Here is an 11629-nt window from a genome sequence, read left to right on the forward strand (position 1 = left end):
GATAACTTCTAAAAACTTTTAGGAGAAGGTTTCGAGTGTTAAAAAGTCTGTTCTTGCGCACTGTTCATATCGTGTAAAATCATTGTTCGTACTTTGTCAGAGAAGAAATGCAACTAGTCAACAAGGTCATGGTACTTTGAAGAAGGTTTCAATGGCGGTGGGCATGCTTTCATATGGCAATCCAACTAATTCTATTGATGGTTAGATTGGAATGGTAGAGATCACTTAAATTAAGAGTTTGAACAAAATTGTTAAGTCTATCATTGAGGCATTCAGAGATGTATATCTTCGAGCTTCAAATGAAGAGGACACTGTAAGACTTCGTTAGATGGGTACACCAGTGGGCTTTCCCGGTATGTTTGGAAGCATTCACTACAAAAAAAGACACATCCGTGACATTTTGGGCCGAACGAATTTTTCTCTCTCATGCTTATGACTCTTCTGTGACGATAATTGTGACAAAATTCGGTATCATCATAGATGTGGTGGGCTCCTACTTCTATGACAAAAAATCATGACAGAAAATGGGCTTTTCGTCCTAGCCGGGCCGGAGACACAGCTGCATGACATTCTTTGGACCGTCCATGACAGAAAAACATGGTAGAAGCGAGGGCGAGGAAAATATTGGGGAGTTCCAGTTACGGTGGGTGGTCGGGGCCGAGCGATGTGCGTTTCTCTCTTACACATACGCGCGTGGGAGCGAGGCGTTTGGTTCTAACTAAACCCGAGCGAGGCGTTCTCCTACTGAACCCGAGCGATTGCACTACAGGCTACGCGTTACTGAACCCGAGCGACCAATCGATCCCTGGCTATTAACTAAACCCGATCAAGCGATTCCTTCGCTACTGCTGCTTACAGAAGCCGATCTAACCTGCTGCCTCTTGATGAATAGTGAGCGTTGTTGGGGGGTTGGATGAACAGTTCCCGATGGGGGTTGGATGAACAGGACCCCGTGGTAGTAGAGGTCGTTGCCGCTGGATGAACAAGACCCCGATCGATCGAGTCAGTTGGGAGTGGATGAACAGGACCCCATGGAGGGCTAGATAAACAGGACGACCCCGTGGAGGGCTGGTTGAACAGTAGCCGGTGGAGGGCTGGATGAACAGTAGCCCGTGGAGGGGTGGTTGAACAGGACCCCGTGGAGAGGGCTGGTTGAACAGTGGTCGGTGGAGGAGCGGTGGAGGCTGGATGAACAGGAGCCCGTGGATGAACAGTCATAGGTGGAGGTTGGAGGTGGAGATGAACAGTAGCCCGTGGAGTCCCGTTTTGCGGTACACCACACCCCTCCCGATGAATAGGACCCCGTTTCGGCCGTAGTGCTCGAACACAAGTCCGTTTCCTCCGTTTTGTGGTACACCACGCCCCCCTGATCAACAGGACCCCGTTTCGACCGTAGGAGGTCGAAGAGAAGTTTGTTTCCTCCGTTTTACGGTATGCCACACCCCTCCCAGTGAACAAGATCCCGTTTGGATCGTAGGCGGTCGAACAAAAGGCCGTTTCCTCCGTTCTGCGGTACGCCAGACCTCGTTTCGATCGGCTCTTCCGTCCAAGCCGGTTGGCTCCCGATGAGCAACACATGTTCCGTTGCCTCCTGATGAACACAATGACGTATTTTCTTCGTTCCGACCCAGCTAGTTGGCTGCCGATGAACAAGATGTTGTCGCTGCCTCTCCATGTACATGAGCCCTAGCCATACGTATGCGCGAGTAGGCGTTCGAGACCCCGTCCGTATGTACGTACGTGGCCGTATTTACTTTCTTGCACCCTGGCTATACGTACATGTACGTGCTACGTGTGCGCCTCTACTACGACACGTGCCCTTTCTTACTCGGTCACGGTTCATCGCTGCAGCCTGCAGACAGACCGATCGACCAGTATGTACGTACACGTTCGCGACCAGAATGACAACGTTACGTACACTTCGACTAGGTGGGTCCCGACTGTCAGGGAGGATAAGAAGGCACTTCCTTGCATGCGAAGATGTAGCTGGTGGGTCCCAGCAGTCATGGGGGAAATGTTTTTTCGCAAAATATGGTGGCCTGTCCGGTGGGTCCCTGCTATCAGGTGGAGGAATCATTATTTTGCGCGTAATAAGGAGGCACTTCCTTGCTGCGGCCATGGACCCATATGTCAGCCTCTCCACATACAGTACTCTTCTGATGGAAGTCGTTCCTTGACCACATTGACCACGCCGCGCCCAGAGCACCAAGGCGGTGGACGACGACAAGGCCTAGGAAGGGGACGACGCGGAGCCGGGGAAGACGTGGCAGTGGATGCCCACGCGGAGAGGAGTATGAGTATGAGTATGAGGGTTCACTGTTTGGCTGCGGTGTGAGGCTACCGTCGCCGCAGAATAACAGGGGGTGTGAGTGAGTAGAGGGATGGCCTAGCCAGCAGTGGGAGTAGAAGGGGGCAGTGAGGCCTTCGTGGCAGCACAGCCGGCCATGGGAGGCAGGAGCAGGCGGCACGACCAGCGCTGGTTTGGGCGGTTGGAGCAAGAAGACCAGAGGTTGAAGAAGCACTGCGGCCGTTGGATGGACATTGTATGGTCATTGGAGCTAGAATCATTCATATTGACTAAGTTGACAAAGCCCTCCATCCCCGTCAACTTGGTAGGCCCACAAGTCAGCCTCCCACTATGGTGGGTCCTAGCTAGAAGGGGGGGTATTCATTTTTCTGTGCGTAATAAGGAGGCACTTCCTTGCTGCGAAGATATAGCTGGTGGGTCCGAGCTGACAGCGGGGGGAACATTTTTTCATGAAATACAGAGGCCCTTCCGATGGGTTCCAGCTGTCAGGTGGAGGAATCATTATTTTGCGCGTAATAAGGAAGCATTTCCTTGTGTGCGGTCGTGGACCCAGCTGTCAGCCTCTCCACGTACACTCCACTTCCGATGGACGTCATTCCTTGACCATGTTGACCACGCAGCGCTGATGTCTACTACACAACCTTCTTCTTGTAGACGTTGTTGGGCCTCCAACTGTAGAGGTTTGTAGGACAGTAGCAAATTTCCCTCAAGTGGATGACCTAAGGTTTATCAATCCGTAGGAGGTGTAGGATGAAGATGGTCTCTCTCAAGCAACCCTGCAACCAAATAACAAAGAGTCTCTTGTGTCCCCAACACACCCAATACAATGGTAAATTGTATAGGTGCACTAGTTCGGCAAAGAGATGGTGATACAAGTGCAATATGGATGGTACATATAGGTATTTGTAATCTGAAAATGTAAAAACAGCAAGGTAACAAGTAATAAAAGTGAGCGTAAACGGTATTGCAATGCCAGGAAACAAGTCATAGGATTCATACTTTCACTAGTGCAAGTTCTCTCAACAATAATAACATAATTGGATCATATAACTATACCTCAACATGCAACAAAGAGTCACTCCAAAGTCACTAATAGCGGAGAACAAACGAAGAGATTATGGTAGGGTACAAAACCACCTCAAAGTTATCCTTTCTGATCGATCTGTTCAAGAGTCCGTCGTAAAATAACATGAAGCTATTCTTTCCGTTCGATCTATCATAGAGTTCGTACTAGAATAACACCTTAAGACAAAAATCAACCAAAACCCTAATGTCACCTAGATACTCCAATGCCACCTCAAGTATCCGTGGGTATGATTATACGATATGCATCACACAATCTCAGATTCATCTATTCAACCAACACAAAGAACTTCAAAGAGTGCCCCAAAGTTTCTACCGGAGAGTCAAGACAAAAACGTGTGCCAACCCCTATGCATAGGTTCATGGGCGGAACCCGCAAGTTGATCACCAAAACATACATCAAGTGGATCAACAGAATACCCCATTGTCACCACGGGTATCCCACGCAAGACATACATCAAGTGTTCTCAAATCCTTAAAGACTCAATCCGATAAGATAACTTCAAAGGGAAAACTCAATCCATTACAAGAGAGTAGAGGGGGAGAAACACCATAAGATCCAACTATAATAGCAAAGCTCACGATACATCAAGATCGTACCACCTCAAGAACACGAGATAGAGAGATCAAACACATAGCTACTGGTACATACCCTCAGCCCCGAGGGAGAACTACTCCCTCCTCATCATGGAGAGCACCGGGATGATGAAGATGGCCACCGGAGAGGGATTCTCCCTCCGGCAGGGTGCCGGAACGGGTCTAGATTGGTTTTCGGTGGCTACGGAGGCTTCTGGCGGTGGAACTCCCGATCTATTCTGCTCCTCGAAGTTTTTAGGGTATATGGATATATATAGGAGGAAGAAGTACGTCGGTGGATCTCCGGGCTGTCCACGAGGCAGGGGGCGCGCCCCCCACCCTCGTGGGCAGCCCGAGACTCTTTTGGTCCATCTCCGATACTCTGTGGGCTTCTTCTGGTCCAAAAATAAGTTTTGTGAAGTTTCAGGTCAATTGGACTCCGTTTGATTTTCCTTTTCTGCGATACTCTAAAACAAGGAAAAAAACAGAAACTGGCACTGGGCTCTAGGTTAATAGGTTAGTCCCAAAAATCATATAAAATAGCATATAAATGCATATAAAACATCCAAGGTTGATAATATAATAGCATGGAACAATCAAAAGTTATAGATACGTTGGAGACGTATCAGCATCCCCAAGCTTAATTCCTACTCGTCCTCGAGTAGGTAAATGATAAAAATAGAATTTTTGATGTGGAATGCTACCTAACATATTTATCCATGTAGTTCTCTTTATTGTGGCAAGAATATTCAGATCCATAAGATTGAAGACAAAAGTTTAATATTAACATAAAAAATAATACTTCAAGCATACTAACCAAGCAATTATGTCTTCTCAAAATAACATGGCCAAAGAAAGCTATCCCTACAAAATCATGTAGTTTGGCTATGCTCTATCTTCACCACACAAAATATTTAAATCATGCAAAACCCCGATGACAAGCCAAGCAATTGTTTCATACTTTTGGTGTTCTCAAACTTTTTCAATCTTTACGCAATACATGAGCGTGAGCCATGGACATAGCACTATAGGTGGAATAAAATGGTGGTTGTGGAGAAGACAAAAAAAAGAGAGAAGATAGTCTCACATCAACTAGGCGTATCAACGGGCTATGGAGATGCCCATTAATAGATATCAATGTGAGTGAGTAGGGATTGCCATACAACGGATGCACTAGAGCTATAAGTGTATGAAAGCTCAACAAAAGAGACTAAGTGGGTGTGCATCCAACTTGCTTGCTCATGAAGACCTAGGGCATTTTGAGGAAGCCCATCATTGGAATATACAAGCCAAGTTCTATAATGAAACATTCCCGCTAGTATATGAAAGAGATATCATAGGAGACTATCATGAAGATCATGGTGCTACTTTGAAGCACAAGTGTGGTGAAAGGACAGTAGCATTGTCCCTTCTCTCTTTTTCTCTTTTTTTTATTTGGACCTTTTCTCTCTTTTTTTGTATGGCCTCTTTTTTTAGTCCGGAGTCTCATCCCGACTTGTGGTGGAATCATAGTCTCCATCATCCTTTCCTCACTTGGGACAATGCTCTAAAAATGATGATCATCACTGTCGGTGTCAAAATCGGTGGATCTCGGGTAGGGGGTCCCGAACTGTGCGTCTAAGGCGGATGGTAACAGGAGGCATGGGACACGATGTTTACCCAGGTTCAGGCCCTCTTGATGGAGGTAATACCCTACGTCTTGCTTGATTGTTCTTGATGATATGAGTATTACAAGAGTTGATCTACCATGAGATCGAAGAGGCTAAACCCTAGAAGCTAGCCTATGGTATGATTGTATGTTGTCCTACGGACTAAAACCCTCTGGTTTATATAGGCACCAGAGGGGGCTAGGGTTACACAAGGTCGGTTACAAAGGAGGAGATGTATATATCCATATTGCCTAGCTTGCCTTCCACGCCAAGTAGAGTCCCATCCGAACACGGGACGAAGTCTTCAATCTCGTATCTTCATAGTCCAACGGTCCGGCCAAAGGATATAGTCCGGCTGTCTGGAGACCCCCTAATCCAGGACTCCCTCAGTAGCCCATGAACCAGGCTTCAATGACGATGAGTCCAGTGCGCCACGCAGTGTTGTCTTCGGCATTGCAAGACGGGTTCCTCCTCCGAATACACCATGGAAGAGTTTGAATACAAGGATAGTGTCCGACCCTGCAAAATAAGTTCCACATACCACCGTAGAGAGAATAATATTTCCACAAATCTAATCTGCTGACGCGTTTTGACAGCACGACATCACGCCACGGCCCGGTCATTATTCAAACCGTTTTTCTTAACCAGCTCCGCACATAATGCGAGGCGGTTTCCTTGACATGTCTTGTCAAAACAGAGATCATGTTCCCCTTATCATGGGATTCTCATCAATACAAACGTGGGTAACCCAACCATGCCTGTTGATATGACTCCTACATCTTAGGTAAGTCTCAAACGGCCACGAGGAGGACGCCTGATATTCACCCTCTTTATAAAGGGGACAAGGCTTTTTCTTTTTCTCCTCCCGCGCTCAATCGAATCCTTTCCCCGCCTCGAGTTCTAACACCCAAAGCCCAGGTTAGGCGCTTCAGACCTTCAACTATGTCCGGATCCAACCTTCAAGGTCGGTGGATGCCTTCCTTCGTCACAGAGGACGACATCGAGAAGTTGAGAGAGGCCAGATATTTGACCGCCGAAATTTCGCATATGCTGCCCGCCCGAGGGCAGGTCGTCCCTACTCCCGAACCCAACGAGAGCGTTGTGTTCATCTCCCACTTCCTCTGAGGACTAGGCCTCGCTCTGGATCCCTTTGTTAGGGGTCTCATGTTCTATTACGGGCTAGATTTTCATGATCTAGCCCCGGATTCCCTTCTTCACATCTCGTCATTTATTGTCGTATCTGAGGCCTTCCTACACATTACCCCTCACTTCGGCCTGTGGCTCAAGACCTTCGATGTGAAGCCGAAGATGATCGAGGGGAAGCACGCAGCGTGCGAAGGTGCTTTAATAAGCAAAATTGCTGACGCTCCATGGCTAGAGGGTTCCTTTCCAGAAGTGTCCAGATTGTGGCAGTGGGAGTGGTTTTACGTCACAGCTCCCCGAAGTGCCAAGTGGGTAGTTGCCCCCACCTTTCGCTCGGGCCCCCTACCACAACTGATGTCATGGATCAGCAGGGGGCTGAGCTGGGGTCCAGCCAAGGACGTGCCAATACTGTAGAGCCGTATCCGAGATCTCTTCGAGGGAGATTTTAGTCTGGTTATGGTAATGCAAGTTATGCTGGTTCGTCGAGTCCAGCCTTGCAAACGCCAGCCCCTCCGCATGTGGGAATTCAACCCAGAAGGACCGCGTGCTATTCATCATTTCCTCGGCATGACACACGAAGAGATGTACAAGTCGTTCTTCGGACCCCAAATAGAGTGTCCGAACACCACCGAGGACGTGGGCCTGAGCTGCAACCGCCCTGCTGCCGAAGTAAGTAATTCCATGCCGAACCTGCTGTCCTTTTATTTATCATGGCATCATTCTAAAGAGCCGCCTTTTGACCAGGACTGGATAATAAAGGCGATGGTGATCAGGTGTTTGGCCCCCTTCCTGAGGGCTTGGACAATCCGGTACTGGGCAAGATGCTCGAGCCGGCGCCTTATCCAGTGTCCTCAAAGGAAGATGATGGGGGAATAAAGAGGGCGAAAGCGGGCCTCACTCGCTACTTATTCCAGCCGGGGGAATAAGCACCTCCGCGAGGGAGGACAATCAAAGGGAAGAATCTGACATTCTCCCTCCCCGGGGAAGGAAGAGGACTACCTCTGAAGATCCGGAAACTAAGGTTTCAAAACGGGAGAAGAAATCTTCATCAGAGGGTCTTGCCTCGGAGGGTATTCTTGCTGCACAATGTCCGCGTGGGGATCAGCCCTCTACCGAGCTGTAAGTAATCGAAAAGTACTTAATAGTGAAAACATCCTACCTTACTTCCGAAGAAAATAACCGATGCTTATAAATTGTAGTCCGGATCGTAGCCCTTCTCGACAGAGTTCATCTTCGGGGGATCTTCTTCCGGAGATGATGGAGAGCGAAACGCCTCCCCCGGACACCCCGTCTCAAGAAGCGGGCGACCTTGAAGTTTCGTCGTGAAGGGTATCTCCGGATCCACTAGGGCTAGAGGATAACCCTTTGGCTGCCCGGAATCCCCAGTATCCGGCTCCTAAGGAGAGCGACAGCAAGGGTCCGTACAGTGTGCGGTCGAACACGCTGAAGGATCTTCTGGGGCAAGCGCCCATCTCGGAAGCGCATCATACGCTAATGGGTATGGTAATTGAAAGGATTTCATCCGTTGAAAGCGGTTTGCATGAAGCCTTCATGAGTCTGCTGAAAGGCTTTGAGGTACGTGAAATAATGTATGTTTCTAACAGTACCGCATACGTTAGATATGCCCTATGCAGATAGTAGCCCCTGAGACTCTGGTTGTCGTCGAAAACGGCGGCAAACAGAGGATCATAGTCCCAGGTAATAACCAGACCGCCTTTATGTGCATGTGGCTGAAGCTCCGGTGGCTAGTTGGACTGATGGTTTTGCCGAGCTAAAGCGGCAACTTGATGCGGGAGACGCTGACATCGTGCTTGTCAACAAGCGGCTTGACGAGGCAGAGGGTGAGTGATTTTTTTGGTGATCGTCACATAATAAGAGTAGCATGATGCCAGTATCTTTAATGTGTTGTGACTTCAGATGGAGCTGCCACCGTGGAGACCCTTCGGGCGGAGCTTGCCCGAGCCAAGGAGCAAGCAAGAAATAGCAATGCGGCCGCTTTAAAGGCGGCCGAAGAATTAAGGACCGAACAGGCCGCACATTGCGAGAGCAAGGAAAAAATAGCCAAGATGGCTGTAGAGTTAAAAGATGCCGCTTACCGTTACCAGCTTCTTGAAGAAGAGAACCGGGTGAAGGCGACGGACCTGGAGAAGGCCCGGGTGGCTGCCAAGGAAGCCCGCTCCAAAATTAGAGCAACGAAGGAGGAGCTGAATCAAGCTGCAGATATCGTGTCTGGGAAGCCCTTCTTATTGCGGACTAAGTTCGGAGATCCGAAGTATGCTCTTATGGACCGTCTATGGAGTTCTGCGGACGCGTACATGGATTTGGCTGCAAGTGCTGCTGATGCGGCCGAGTACTTCAAGGATCAGAAAGGTCCCGAAGTGGAAAAGCTGTTCTGGTCATAGTTCCACGCTCCAGTCTGTCCGCTGCTGTTGAATGAGCGATTAGCCGAGTGGGCCGAGCTCCATAGGTTGTCCGGACTTGCCATGAGGTCCGTTGTGGATCACCTGTGGCCGGGAGGGCCAAGGCCGAATAGCTACTTTAGCTTAGTGCAATAATTCCTTGGTGTTGTGCCACGCATCGATGCTGTAAAGAGATCAGCGTGCATAGAGGGTGCGCGGATGGCCTTTGCCCGTGTCAAGACATACTGGGCGGAGATGGAGGCCACCACTGTTGCGACACAGGGTTCGGCCGTAGGCCGAGTGGCTGCCGAGCACTACTTTGAAGAAGTTCTTGAAGGCGCTCGTTCGATAGAGGCTCAGTGCTCGAAGAATGTTATGTTCAAGTGACATGTATTCCCATTGTAAAAACAATGTTTTATTGAATTATCAAGGCTATATTTATACTTTTCCCAAAAGTACTATGGTGCCTCCTGTGCGTCCATTTATGTATATATGTGTATAACCTAAAAGTTTGCAGTCGTCGGCTTCCGCCCCCATGCATATAATGCGGGGGTGTTCGCAAAAGATGCATATCCACACTTGATCCAACGTCTTGGTCCGTTAAGGAGGTGATAGCGTAGCGAACGAGGCAATCGGACTACATTGCTTTAACACTTTCACTTAGCCATAGGAGTTTGACAGTGGGGCTACTATATAGCCCCTGGTACTTCTGCGCTCGTCCGAATACGGGGCGCATACGTACATGACCGGGAAACGGCCCTTTGTTAATGCGGAGGAATCCCGAAGATTCCGATGAGTCATCGAGTGGTTGACCAGTCTCTCGCTATATCATGACAGTCAGTTTTCGGCTTTCTCTACTGAGGTGCTCATCCGGATGAACCAGGGCACAATCGCAGTAGTTCTCCCAGTGCTACCTTAGCCGATATAACGGAACATATGGTACCAAAACGTGGGAGCCAGGCAAACCTAATATTTGACCAAAGACATGATTCGGAGCTGATGCATATAGGGCCAAACTCGCGACGCCGAACACTCCCTAAGGTGTTCGGTCTTTATAACATATACCGGGCTAAACAATGCCCTTAATAAGAAACCCCATGTGTCCAGGTACATGCAAAATCCTGGCGTGGCCACATGCCAATTACGCCGGCATCCTTCTCAGTTGTGTGGAGTATCTGGAGGATGTGAGCAACAAGAGATAGTAAAAAAGGTTTACGCAGGGTCTTAATCTAAAAAGAAACCTTTGGGGCGGGTCCCTGCTGCACGTCTGCGCCTGTGTCTCCATTGTGCCGTGTCCTGGACGGGTGTAGCACGATTGTCATCTGCAAAAGGAAAGAACTTAGGTGAAAGTTGCTGTGCCAAAAAAAGAAGAGTTGGTTATTATCAATGAACTATCAAAATTCAAGAGAAACCAAGTTGAGCCGGGCTGGCCCTTATTACACGCGGGAAGCCCCTGGTATCGTTTTATGAGGCTTCAAAAACCAATCTCATGTAAATATGATGGAACGCCGGATTCGTCTAACCGTGTCCGTGGTCTTGACGACCTTCCATTTTTTTTGGTTGGTGAGGCTGTCTAGTTCGCGGCTGTTAGAGCCGCCGCGTCCTCTTCCATACGTAAAAAACGTTCGGTATTTCCGCTAACTGTGATGATGTCACATGGACCGGGCATCTTGAGCTTGAGAAAAGCATAATGCGGTATTGCGTTAAAACGAGCGAAAGCCGCCCTTCCGAGTAGTGCTTGATAATCACTTCGGAATGGAGCGATGTGAAAAGTTAACGTTTCGCTTCAGAAGTTATCGGGAGAACCGAATACCACCTATAGTAGTAGAGAGCCCGTACAGCGGGCCTCTTGGCCTGTTTACTCCCTTGAAGGTAGTATTACTGTGGCTTATTTGTGTCGAGTCTATCCCCATTTTGCGGACTGTGTCCTGATATATCAGATTTGGATCACTGCCGCCGTCCATGAGGACCCTTGTGAAATGGTACCCATTTATTATTGGGTCTAACACCAAGGCCGTCAGTCCTTCGCACCGGATATTTGTATTGTGATCCCTATGATCAAAAGTGATCGGGCAGGCCAACCAGGGTTTGAACCTAGGGGTGACGGGCTCTATGGCGCGTGTGCATCGGAGTGCGTGATTGCTGCTCCTCTTTGTCACATGGATCATGTTTACTGTTTTAACCTCTGGTGGGAACTTTTCTGTCCTCCGGCATTTTGGTGGCGAGGTTCATCCTCGTCTTTGCTTGGTGTCTCTTCCCCTTTGTGTTTGGCGTTTAGCTTACCGGCCTGCTTGAAGACCCAACATTCTCGGTGGGTATGATTTGCAGGTTTATCTGGGGTGCCATGAATCTGATAGAGTTTGTCAAGAATTTTGTTTAGGCCAAATTGTCCTTCTCTGCTGCCTTTGAAAGGCCTTTTCCGCTGACCTGGTCGGGAGCCCTTGAATCCGGCATTTACCGCAGTGTTATCT

Source organism: Triticum urartu, chromosome 5A, assembly GCF_056163025.1.
Source record: "Triticum urartu cultivar PI428250 chromosome 5A, HENAU_Tu73, whole genome shotgun sequence".
Taxonomy (NCBI): domain Eukaryota; kingdom Viridiplantae; phylum Streptophyta; class Magnoliopsida; order Poales; family Poaceae; genus Triticum; species Triticum urartu.